The sequence below is a fragment of the Stylophora pistillata genome, chromosome 8 (assembly GCF_964205215.1).
Source record: "Stylophora pistillata chromosome 8, jaStyPist1.2, whole genome shotgun sequence".
Lineage (NCBI taxonomy): Eukaryota > Metazoa > Cnidaria > Anthozoa > Scleractinia > Pocilloporidae > Stylophora > Stylophora pistillata.
The window spans coordinates 17,087,118-17,098,573 of NC_142526.1; the positions used below are offsets into that span (position 1 = coordinate 17,087,118).

Sequence of the window (11,456 nt, forward strand, 5' to 3'; positions counted from 1 at the left end):
GTGGAGATTGTGACTCGTCTAAAATGTCTGTTTGGATGCTTTGGTCTCTACATGATTCATCATTAATACTTTCTTGGAAGTCCATGGTTTCACTTTTTGTTGTGACAACTGGGCATTCAACATCCTCAACATTTTCGTTTTCAGCTTGCAAGCAATTAGTAACTGTGGTTGTTTGAGGTGGTGTTGTGGTCAGCAGTTGTACTCTTTCTATTTTCCTACGTTTCTGAGGAACAGAGGTCCAAGGAAATATTGAAGGAAGTTGAGTTCTTGACATTTGCTCCCCTTGAAGAAAATGTGCTCCACAGATGCGAGTGCTCAAAGAAGTTCTCTTTAAAGTTTTGTTTCGTACGAGCTTCTCATATGTTCTTAACACTTTTGAATCACTTGGAAGACTGAAATTTCATGTTGGGAGAGTTTCTCCAGTTCTTAGTGCACCCCAGCACACAACAATTTGCTTTTACCATTTTGCTTTAGTCAGATCACTCTCCTCAAAGTAAATTTTAAGAATTGCATCCTGAACCTGCCCCAACATGCTTTGCACCTACCGACTCGACCCAATTCCTTGCGTAATGTAAGAATGAGGAATACCCCTGACACAAAAGGCAAATTGAAAAAATTGTGAACATTTTTATCATAATTTTTTATCCCACTTCACATGAACAGAAATCTGCTGAGTCTCCATGACTTTTCCAGTCATAGTGAAACCAGCCAAGTTGTGACACATTAATCTTTGACACTCTTCATTAATATTTCATGGCATATACAGTGTATCACAACTTAATATAGCTAAATCTGCTTCTACTACAGTTACTCACATTTCCTTTCTCCCACGAAGTGCAGTTTGCTTTCAGCTTATGAAGTACCCTTTCCTTTAGCCTGAGTATTAGCTTGAACAAGTCCATGTTTGGTAATAATGAAGGAACCTTTAACGAATGAAATGATACAAGCTCTGAAGACAATTTTATGTAAGTTGAGTTCATGTAATGACTTTGGATATACTGAGGTATGCACAGGAAACTACATTGCCTGCTGTGCATTTTCATGAACATTTTACAATTAACATGATAATAAAGAATGTCTTGTGGAGGAATTTACTGCACCACTGAAATGTGAAAATATTTCCTTGGAATGCATTTTTCGTCTTTACCTGAGCTCCCTCAAAAAGGTTGTCTACCTTATCATCATCAAGGTAGGCAAAGTAATGAAGTTCTTCTTTCTTTTTTAGGGGGGAAGAGATAAAAAACTAAACCCCAAATCAATATTTTCCCCATCTTTCTCTTCATCAGATATTGGTTATCTGTACTTGTAATTACCTTGCAAGTGTTACAAAAGCTTTGACTTGGAAACGCTCTTACATTGTTTTGACAAACACATGTAAAGTAAGTGCAACATCACTACTGTGAAAAAACACACTGACTAGTTTACACATTGTACCATTTATTGAAACTCTTACCCCATAGGCCAAAATTCAATTGAAATCCCCAGCCCCAAGTGCAAGATTTGATTATCAAATTTTTTGTACAAGGTAAGATCACTGACCCTGACCTATTGTTGCAGATTTCACTGGAGGGGGTTGTAGTAGTATAATTAGTTTCTCCCCTGACCCCTTGCATAATTTGAACCTATAGGGCAAGGCCCCAAATTCACCATTTGAATTATAAATTCCTAACCCCTCGGGCACGGACGACTGTGAAATACGAGTGGGTTGCCCGGGAGAGGGGAAGATATTGGAGCTTGGAATTGAACACCACTTCTATGTGTTATAAACTGTGCAGTAAGAATTAGAATGTTTGCGAGGGTTTCATTAAGGGCCGGGCATCGGACAAATTGACCGGTTGAGAGGACGGTTTTGCCCACCTGGTTTGACGATCTGCTGGTGGAAAGTTTATCTTACAAAGAAGTTAAATTCCAAAAGTTTTGCCCGCCTGTGAAAACCTGTTGCTCTTCTGCTGAAAACGTGAATGACACCTCTGTGTTTGTGGGAATAAAAACTAATAAATATCATAAATATGACGACTCACCTCGTTCAGCTCACTGAGTCTCCCTATTTTCCACAATCTTCGCCTTCGGCGACAAACACCGTCAAGGGAGGGAACCCAACCATCGGATACCTTCGCTTCGAGGTCGTCGTCCGCGTGAGGTCGTCCACGCGACATTACGATTCTCCCATCACTGGCTAAAACCCGATCCGCATCAAATTTTCAATTCAAAAGTTCCCCAACTCAACAAATAACCCAAGCAGTTCAAGATCACACCTCGCCCGCTCTCGATCTCGTTGGAAACAATACCTTGATCGTACGATTATCATATGTCTGTTCCCAGACCCCTAACATCATTTGAAAAAATAATTATTATTTCCTGGGTCATTAGACTACATGGGGTTTGAGGATTGATTGTGAGTCGAGGCGTAACATTGCGTCGTTGGAAATTTCTATGCCCTCATTTTTAATTCGCCAAGGAGGATAACCCTTCTGCTAGGGTTACCCCAACAGGCGGGTCAAAGATAGCCCGGGTTTACAAGCAAAATTTCACAGGTGGGGTTACCCTACCACCCGGGACAACTTAACTATGCTTGGTAACCGCACGCATTGTTATCAATGTTCAAAGGGTCTGGAAACAAGTAAAAAGTTGTCCCGGGTAGGCGAGTAATCCCCAGCAGAGCGTTTACAAGGCAGCTAAGGTTACCCTAGCGCTCAGCTAGGGTTACCCTAGTGCTAGGGTAACCCTAGCTGCCTTGTAAACACGTCGATGAAAAAGAGAAGAAATGTGGGAGCGTTAGGGTACCCTTCTGCCAGGGTAACCCTAGCACTAGGGTTACCCTACCTGCTTGTAAACAGGGCCTTATAAACAGAAGTTTCCACGCTTAGCATTTCTTTCTTTTCAACATAGGTTGTATTGCATTTGTGCATACCTCAACAAATGTTTCTCTAGTAGAAAACTTGGAAACGCTCTTACATTGTTTTGACAAACACATGTAAAGTAAGTGCAACATCACTACTGTGAAAAAACACACTGACTAGTTTACACATTGTACCATTTATTGAAACTCTTACCCCATAGGCCAAAATTCAATTGAAATCCCCAGCCCCAAGTGCAAGATTTGATTATCAAATTTTTTGTACAAGGTAAGATCACTGACCCTGACCCTGAAGGGTTACCCTAGTGCTAGGGTAACCCTAGCTGCCTTGTAAACACGTCGATGAAAAAGAGAAGAAATGTGGGAGCGTTAGGGTACCCTTCTGCCAGGGTAACCCTAGCACTAGGGTTACCCTACCTGCTTGTAAACAGGGCCTTATAAACAGAAGTTTCCACGCTTAGCATTTCTTTCTTTTCAACATAGGTTGTATTGCATTTGTGCATACCTCAACAAATGTTTCTCTAGTAGAAACTGGGAAACAGCAACAATTTTCCATTTTCTTGTTTGGTAGTATGCCCAGGGGAAATTTTTATCGATGCCTCTTTGTTACAAATACGTTTCTATGATGTTTCAATTCTAAAGCGATAAGTATCCCAAACTGCACGCGGAAGACCATCGTCTGCTGGAACCTTTTGATTGAAAACTTCTTCAAATATTTTCGTGAACTCTCCATTAAGATTTCTTTTTCTCTTAATGGTGATAGAAACAGAAGAGCATACTCGACAACGATCTGAAACATTTTCACCCGGATTATTCATTATCGTAAAAAAACCCTGAACCTTACCTAGACAACTCAGTAGCCGAAGGAGATTAGATTTTGGCGCGCATAGAAGGATGCCTAAGCGCCAGTTGCTCGACATACCTGCGTGGCCCGTGCGACGAAACAACTTCACGGGATTGGCAAAACTGAAACAGCAAATTATACAAAAAATCTATATAATCATAATCTTTATTTGCCTTACTTTAACAATTGAAAAATAGTTAATTACAGCGATAACAGTTAGAAGGCGAGGAGACCCAAGAAGCCACCAGGCTTATGGGAGAGCCACCTCACTCAGAATAATAAATTAAGTAAAGAAAAGGTGCTGCGAATGTGCGGCTTGGCCAATTCAGTGATTATTTAAGTAAAAACTCTTGCAATTTCGCTTTAAAGCTAAGAAAGTTTGACGAACGAGTGACTGAAATAGGGAGAGAGTTCCAAATTTTAGGACCTTGGTAGAGAATAGTAAACTGTTTGACATTTGTACGGCACAAATGCGTTCGATAATTACTGGCTGTTCTCGTACCATAGTTGTGAATTTGGCTATTCCTTACAAAAAGATCGAGAGGCAATGGGGGCAATAAGTTATTTTTAAAATAAAACATAAATTTAGCGATTTCAAACGTATTGACTTGGAAAATATCTAAAATTCCTAGTTTGGAGAATAAAGGGGCAGAGTGGTCTCGTTAGTATGAGTTGGTGATAGCCCGCACAGCTCGCTTTTGCAAATAATAAATTCTATTTAAGTTGGATACGTATGTGGACGACCAGACGGAGTTGCATTAGACGATATAAGGATAAACTAAGGTGTAATACAAAGTGAGCTTGGTTGCAGAGGATAGGGAAAAGCGAGACCTAAATATAATACCTATTGATTTAGCGATTTGTTTACATACATAGCTGATATGGTATTTCCAGGTGAGATGATTGTCAATATAGACCCCAAGGAATTTAGTTACATTAGCTTGTTGTAGGGGTTTACCTCCAAAGGAGAGAGAAATGCTGGAGTTAAATTTCTTCTGTCTGGGTTTAAAAATTATATAGTTGGTTTTCTTTACATTAACTGAAAGCTTGTTACATTTTAACCAAACGTCAATGTTCTGGAGTTCATCATTAAGTATAGATTCTAAGCAATTTAGATTTGAATGAGAATAAAAGATACTGGTGTCATCAGCAAAAAGTAGAGGGTCTGATAATTCAGAGGCATTAATGTATAGAATAAACAATAGTGGGCCTAAAATCGAACCTTGAGGGACACCACACTTGATGGTTTGCATCGGAGAGCAAGCTTGATTGAATTGGACAAATTGCTGGCGGAAAGAAAAGTAGCTTTTAAACCACTGCAGAGCCACGTCACGGATACCATAGTGCTCCAATTTGGCAAACAAGATTTGGTGGTCGAGAGTGTCGAATGCTTTGGAAAGTTCTAGGAAAACACCCACCGTTGTTTGGTGTTGGTCGATTGCAGATGCAATTTTGTTTACCAAATGAATTAGCGCGTGCGATATTGAGTGATTTTTCCGAAATCCGAACTGACAGCGGTAAAGTATATCGGGGTTTTCGGAAAATTCTACTAAGCGATTGTATATGACTTTTTCGAAAGATTTGGAAAAATTAGACAACAAAGAAATGGGTCTGTAGTTTACAAAAAAAGCTAGGATCCTCTGTCTTGAAGATGGGAATGATTTTAGCGATTTTAAGTTTGTCCGGGAAAATGCCTTTTAGTAAAGATATATTGATGATATCTGCCAAAGGAGCAGAAATAAGGTGAAATGAATATTTAATGACATGCATTGGGATACTGTCAGAGCATAGGTAACTAACTATGGTCAGAGCCAGGAGCTTTCTTTGAAGCGAACATGCTACAAATACTCTCCAGTTCACTAGTTGTGGTGGGCTTTAAGTTAATGGAGGGATGTTTGTTGTAACCGAGATAAGAACGAAAAGAAGGATTCACACTGGGTATAGATCTAGCTAGTTTAGGACCAATGTTTGTAAAGTATTTGCAGAATCTGTCAGCGATCTCCATTGGATCCGTTAATGTTCTTCCTTCAGATTTAAATGATGTGGGAAGAGATGACTTATTTTTACGCCTGTTGATAACCTCGTTTAACAATTTCCAAGTTGTTTTGAGGTCATTTCTGGCATTCTCAAATTTGGAGTCCTAGTATTTTTTTTTTGGCAATGCGAATGAGGTGGGTAAGTTTGTTTTTGTAGGCTTTATACTTCTTTTCAGAAGATGTGGAGGGCGATGTGACGAGTTTTTTGTAGAGTCTGTTCTTCTTGTTAACTGATTTCAGAAGTTCAGGGCTAAGCCAAGGGGAAAAGAACGTGTTCACCTGTTTACCTTTGAAAACCTTTAAGGGAAGACAGGCATTGTAGACGCTGGAGTATTCTTCGATAAAATCATGATAGGCCTCATTGGGATCATCCATGTTACGAAATGAGGACCATTTTATGTTTGAAAGGTTCTCGTTGAATTTTTGCAAATTATCGTTATTGAATGTGCGCATCATAATTTTCCTTTCTGTGCTGCGCGTTAGAATTGCGTCCTTAATATATGCAAAAACAGGTAAGTGTTCTTACGTATTAGAACCGAGTCAAAAAACGGTAGGAATAGTACTAACACTACACAAGGCATGCAGACACGGATATTTCAAACATGAACGGCCACTAAACGTACACAAGTGCACGAGACGAGAAGAACACACAGCCACCGAGGCACGCAAAAATATAAAACACGACTACTAACAGACCGCCACCGAGACGTGACAAGTCACCGAGACTAATTAGCATAGGCAGCCACGGAGGCAATCACTAGTCACCGAGACTAGAGGCAGGCATGGCCACCGAGGCCGACAGTAGACACCGAGACTACAAACATACTGAACTACGAGATAGAGCCGACCGACGCGAGGTCAAGAAAACACCGTCAATGGGAAAAAATTCTTCAATGAGAAACTGTAAACATGAAGAAAAAGGGAGCACAAGTTACAGCAATCAAACATAATTTAATCGGACATGTAACGAGGTGAAGATAAGAGGTGCAAAATTACAATGGCGTGAAAGTGAAATGACAAATCAAGGAGATAATCGTAAGCTAACAAGCGGATAAACGAACTGCTAGTACATAAGACTTGAACTTAGTGTGACGAATCCGCGCCACAAAGGTGGGCGCCCTCTAACGCAGACAAAGCACAAACGAACCCGAGAAGACACACCACAATACAACTAAACGTAGGCCTACAAATATTTATTATCCCAATTAAAACAATAAAGCAACCCACAATAACGACAACACAATGAACTGAATTATTTATCCTAAATAATTTACAGAAATATGATAATTTCAACTACAGTACACTAAAACTATTTATAAGGTGAAACGGAAGGGTCTTTTTTTTTGTTCAGTTCCGTTCACCTTCGTGTCCTGTGCTTGACCTGATCTTAACAACCACTTTCCGCCAACAAACGACACATAAACCAAACTCACGATTCACAAACCAATCTTCGCGTTTAACAACCCAGACTCGCATTTGGCAAACCAAACTCAACTCGCGTTTAACGCAGCTAAACGTAGCAGTTTCCAACTTAACGTAACTCGGTCCTCGCCCAGATTTTTCCTTCACTCCTCTTATCTTCACTGGCTTTCCCTTTGACAGAATATAACCTTCTCCTTTTCCTTCTTCTGCGTGTTTTTTTTTTTTTTTCGGCCAGCTTCTCGGCATACGTACTCCCCCGGCAAATGAACTCTTTGTCGTATGAAAGGACGAATTTTTTTCTGAATGACTCTCAGTGATTGAAACGTGCCCCGATCCGAACGAGTCTCTGTAACTTTTCCAACCTTCGCCGCCGGTGACCTTCTCTCTCAAAAAAACACACACACACGCACACACACCACACCGTAACCACCCGAATCCTCAAATACATGTGGACGCAAAGTGCCAGAAAAGAATGAAGACAACTATTTGATATATACGATAAAGGTTAATTACACAACAGCTTACACAAGTGAAGAATACAAGTTAAGTAACAGACACAACTATCACGCACTACGTTGATCCTAAGAGAATAAAATAATTATTTACATATCCTTAAATTAATTCTTTACCGCTTTCATGACAGTTAGGCCCATCAAAAATGGATTCAAAGGAGCCCCTAATAAAAATCCCTGTAACGTCAGTGAAAGTAATGATGCCCTTGACAAGGGAATGGTAGGGAGACTTTATCCCGAAGAGCATGGGCGAAAACGGGGACGAAATCCATTGTGGTACGATAAGAGTACGCGCAGCTTTGCAATGTGCAAGATGCCTGATAACCCGAGGAATAAGGAACACTGGGGGTACTAGCCAATCATTCTCCCCAACCCAGTCGAAGCAAAAAGCGTCGACACCTTCAAAACCAGGGTTCCAATAGCGTGAATTTAACCTAGTAAGCTTAAAATTGTGGGAATTAGCAAATCGATCCACAGAGAGAGGGTCCCAAATACCCTTCACGTGGCTCAAAAAGTGAAGGGAAACCCCCCAATCATCGCGGTCAATGAACCTGCTAATGGCATCCGCTTGCTCTAGGGGCCCAGACTACTTGCAAATCCATAGTGTTGCGGAGAGCTAATCTAAAGATGGACAAGGCAAGGTCGTGGAGATCCGGCCTCATACTACCATTGGAAATAATAATATATATATATAGATAATATAGATCAATTTCTATAGCGCATTTCCATGTAAATGCTCTAATGCGCTTTACAACACTGTGCGGGGGACTTTTCCAGACTGCCGGCGGCAGTTTACAATTAATAAAGGAGAAATTTTTACAGATGCCCCCTCCCCCCCTTCCCAGTAAACAGGCCAGACCACATCACAGTAATCTCGTGATGTGGGTTCTTTAAACAAGGACCCTGACTATAAAAGGACATTTGCCCTGGGCAAGCCGTCAGTCATTTCACCCCTGACACCGAACTGTCGACATCAACCAGTCCGTGACCGTGCGATATCGGCAAAACTATTGTAACCGAAAGGTCACTTGCAGCCAGTGCATATCTCAAACTTCTACGAATTTTGCCATTTTCGTTTACGGCAAAGAAAAGATGATCGGCTCCACTCAGTTGGCTCCACGGAATGTACACCCGCTTGCGATGTCATTTCTGTAAGGAAGGCAAACGGCCAGAGGGCTAGCGGTGTGGACTAGCTTTTATGACCTTTATTATCTTTCACAAAAATCCTCTTCTCATACCGGATTTGTATTGTTGTAATAAAGTGGTTAGTTTCTTCGACGTTTTGTCTACGGGATTTCATGTGACACTTATACAAGAATTCCTCTGCAATTAAACAAGAGATCACGTTGGATAGAATTTTTATTTGAATCGCGCGCAGTTTCTCCAACGGAATATGTGGTGTTGAAATATGAATCCGGTGGGTGCTCATATAAAATAATTTCGGTCACGGATTGGAAACATGTCTGGTTGGCTGAAATCCGATGGAAAACAAATTATCATCGGCTATATTGCCTGAACGGGCCTCAAAAACTATTGAAAACCTCGACCTTTTCATAAGTAGCTAGTGAAATAGGCTTCTCGTTGCAACGCGCGTCTAAAATGTTCAGGCAAAATATATCCTACATAGTGCCGTGTCAAAATACTTAGAAAACTATGTTCCTTTCAAAGGGACCTATTCTCGAAGTTCGCTCTATTTTTTTTTCCTTTTTCGAGGCTTTTTCTCACCATAACTCCAAACGTGCGATAAAAAAATTGGACCCGTTTATGTCGGTTTGGGTGGCCGCTTCGCTGGCGAGATGAGAAGCCTGAGCGAACGAGCAAGATGTAAACAAAGAGGAGTGACTTTCACTTACCATACCTCTTTGTTCAGACCATTCGAATAAGTCTAAGAGTCGTTCCATCAAAATAACATTTGCCATCGGTGTTCGACTCGCTAAATGAAGGCGTTCCTTCAACCGCTGAATTCTTGTCTTCACGCTTTCCAATCGCTCTTCCATTCCGGGCTCGACCGCCAGCTCCAGTGTATAACTGGACTCGTAGACTCTGACTCGTAGACCTCGCGCCGCTATTTTGGCTTTTTTTGATGGAAAATCCGCCATGGCAAAATAAAATGCAATTTTAAAGCTAAAGACTAGTTAGTGCGCGACCGTAGCAACCGTAAAATGGATCAATTCGAAGTGTAAGATGAGTTATGTCGCAACATACACGTACACACATTTACTTACATGTACACAAATGTACATATATGTACATGAAAACCACTCTCTCTGAGCATGTCACAGTACTGAGATCCTCTAGTCAATGATATCGACGGCTCAAGAAGTTGAGGCAAACGGAGGGGAGTCAGAGGGCCAGTACGACCATCTCGCGATAGGAGGAGCTGTTAGGAGCGCGAAATTCAAATTGCGATAGCCTAATTTTTTGAGTTTTGCAAATGAAGATCAGTATTTCTCCATTCGTCCCTTTTTAATCGTCAATAAAAACATTTTCAAGTGGAAATCAATTGAAACAAGACAAGGATATCGGTCATCGTGTACAAATCTCTTTTTCCCCCTTCACCTTCCATTAGTCAGCCATCTTCGATTAGCCATGGAAGCAAAGATTGCGTTACAAGACGGGGGAGGAGCTATCCCTTTTATAGTCAGGGTCCTTGTTTAACGTCCCTTGCCGAAATTAACTAATTGATAGGTGCAGGAGACGGGACCTCCGGCTTTACGTCCTATCCGAGAAGACGAAGCAATGTGAGTGAAGCGTCTTGCTTAAGGACACAACGTCAAGCCCCAGCCAGGACTTGAACCCGGGCCATCTGACCTAGAGTCCAGCGCACTGACCACTGGACTACTCACGCCTCACAATAATGGAAGAGATGTTGCAATTATCCATAAACCACTGGACAGCGCAACCAGTAAAAGATCTGTAGAAACTAAAGAGGCAAATGTACACCGCTTGCAGCTCACGCCAGGTAGAACTGTGGCCCGCCTCCAAAGGGGACCATGGAAGGTGGCAAATGAGCCATCGCGCCCTTTAATGACCCCCCCCCCCCCAGCGTCTAAATCACTCGCGTCGGAATAAACAATAGTGCGAGCAGCAGAAAAGCGCTGTCCGATAGGCCTACCGTTAATAAACCTAATATTGTCTTTCCATAAAGTGAGTTCCTCTCTAACGGAGGGGGGCAAAGGAAATTTGACATTCCAACCCGATCGAAGAGCAATAGCCATATTGAGGAATTTAGTAATAAGGTTGGTGACATTTCCCACCGCCAGGTTGAAAGAATTTATTCTACCGGCAACAGCCGAAAGCTCTCTAGCGGTGGAATGACCAGTTTCCAAAATCGAGACAATGTCGTACACAGCCCACTTGATTTTCTTCCCTCGGACGAAAAGTAAGCCCTGAGACAGATCAATAGTAAACCCCAACGAATCAATGACATGGAGGGGGGACTCAAAGAGATTTCTCCGAACTGGGAACAAAGCCAACTCGCTACTAACCGAGGCAGCCTGATATGAAGAAGCCTCCCCTAACCCGTCGTCAAGATACACAACCATATGGATGCCCTTTCGCCTCCAGTGGGAAACGAGAGGTCTAAATGTCTTAGTAAAGATATAAGGAGCTGAAGAAAGGCCAAAGGGAAGGACTCGGAAGCAGAAATATCTAACCTTACTCTTGTAATACCAGGAAAACCCCAAAAAACACTGGCGAGGAGAAAAAATGTCAACATGATGATAACCACTCTTAACTCGTTCGCGTCTGAAGCTGCTATAGTAATTGGGGATGTTTATCATGCT

The 11,456-nt window shown here is 41.6% G+C and overlaps 1 long non-coding RNA gene across 1 annotated transcript; it reads right to left on the reverse strand.

The window, feature by feature from the left end:
• Positions 1-644: 644 nt before the first annotated feature.
• Positions 645-2,316, reverse strand: LOC148725258 (uncharacterized). Its single transcript, XR_015990454.1, has 2 exons — positions 2,022-2,316; positions 645-923 (listed from the first exon to the last, which is right to left on the reverse strand). It is a non-coding gene; the product is annotated as an uncharacterized LOC148725258 (long non-coding RNA).
• Positions 2,317-11,456: the final 9,140 nt, after the last annotated feature.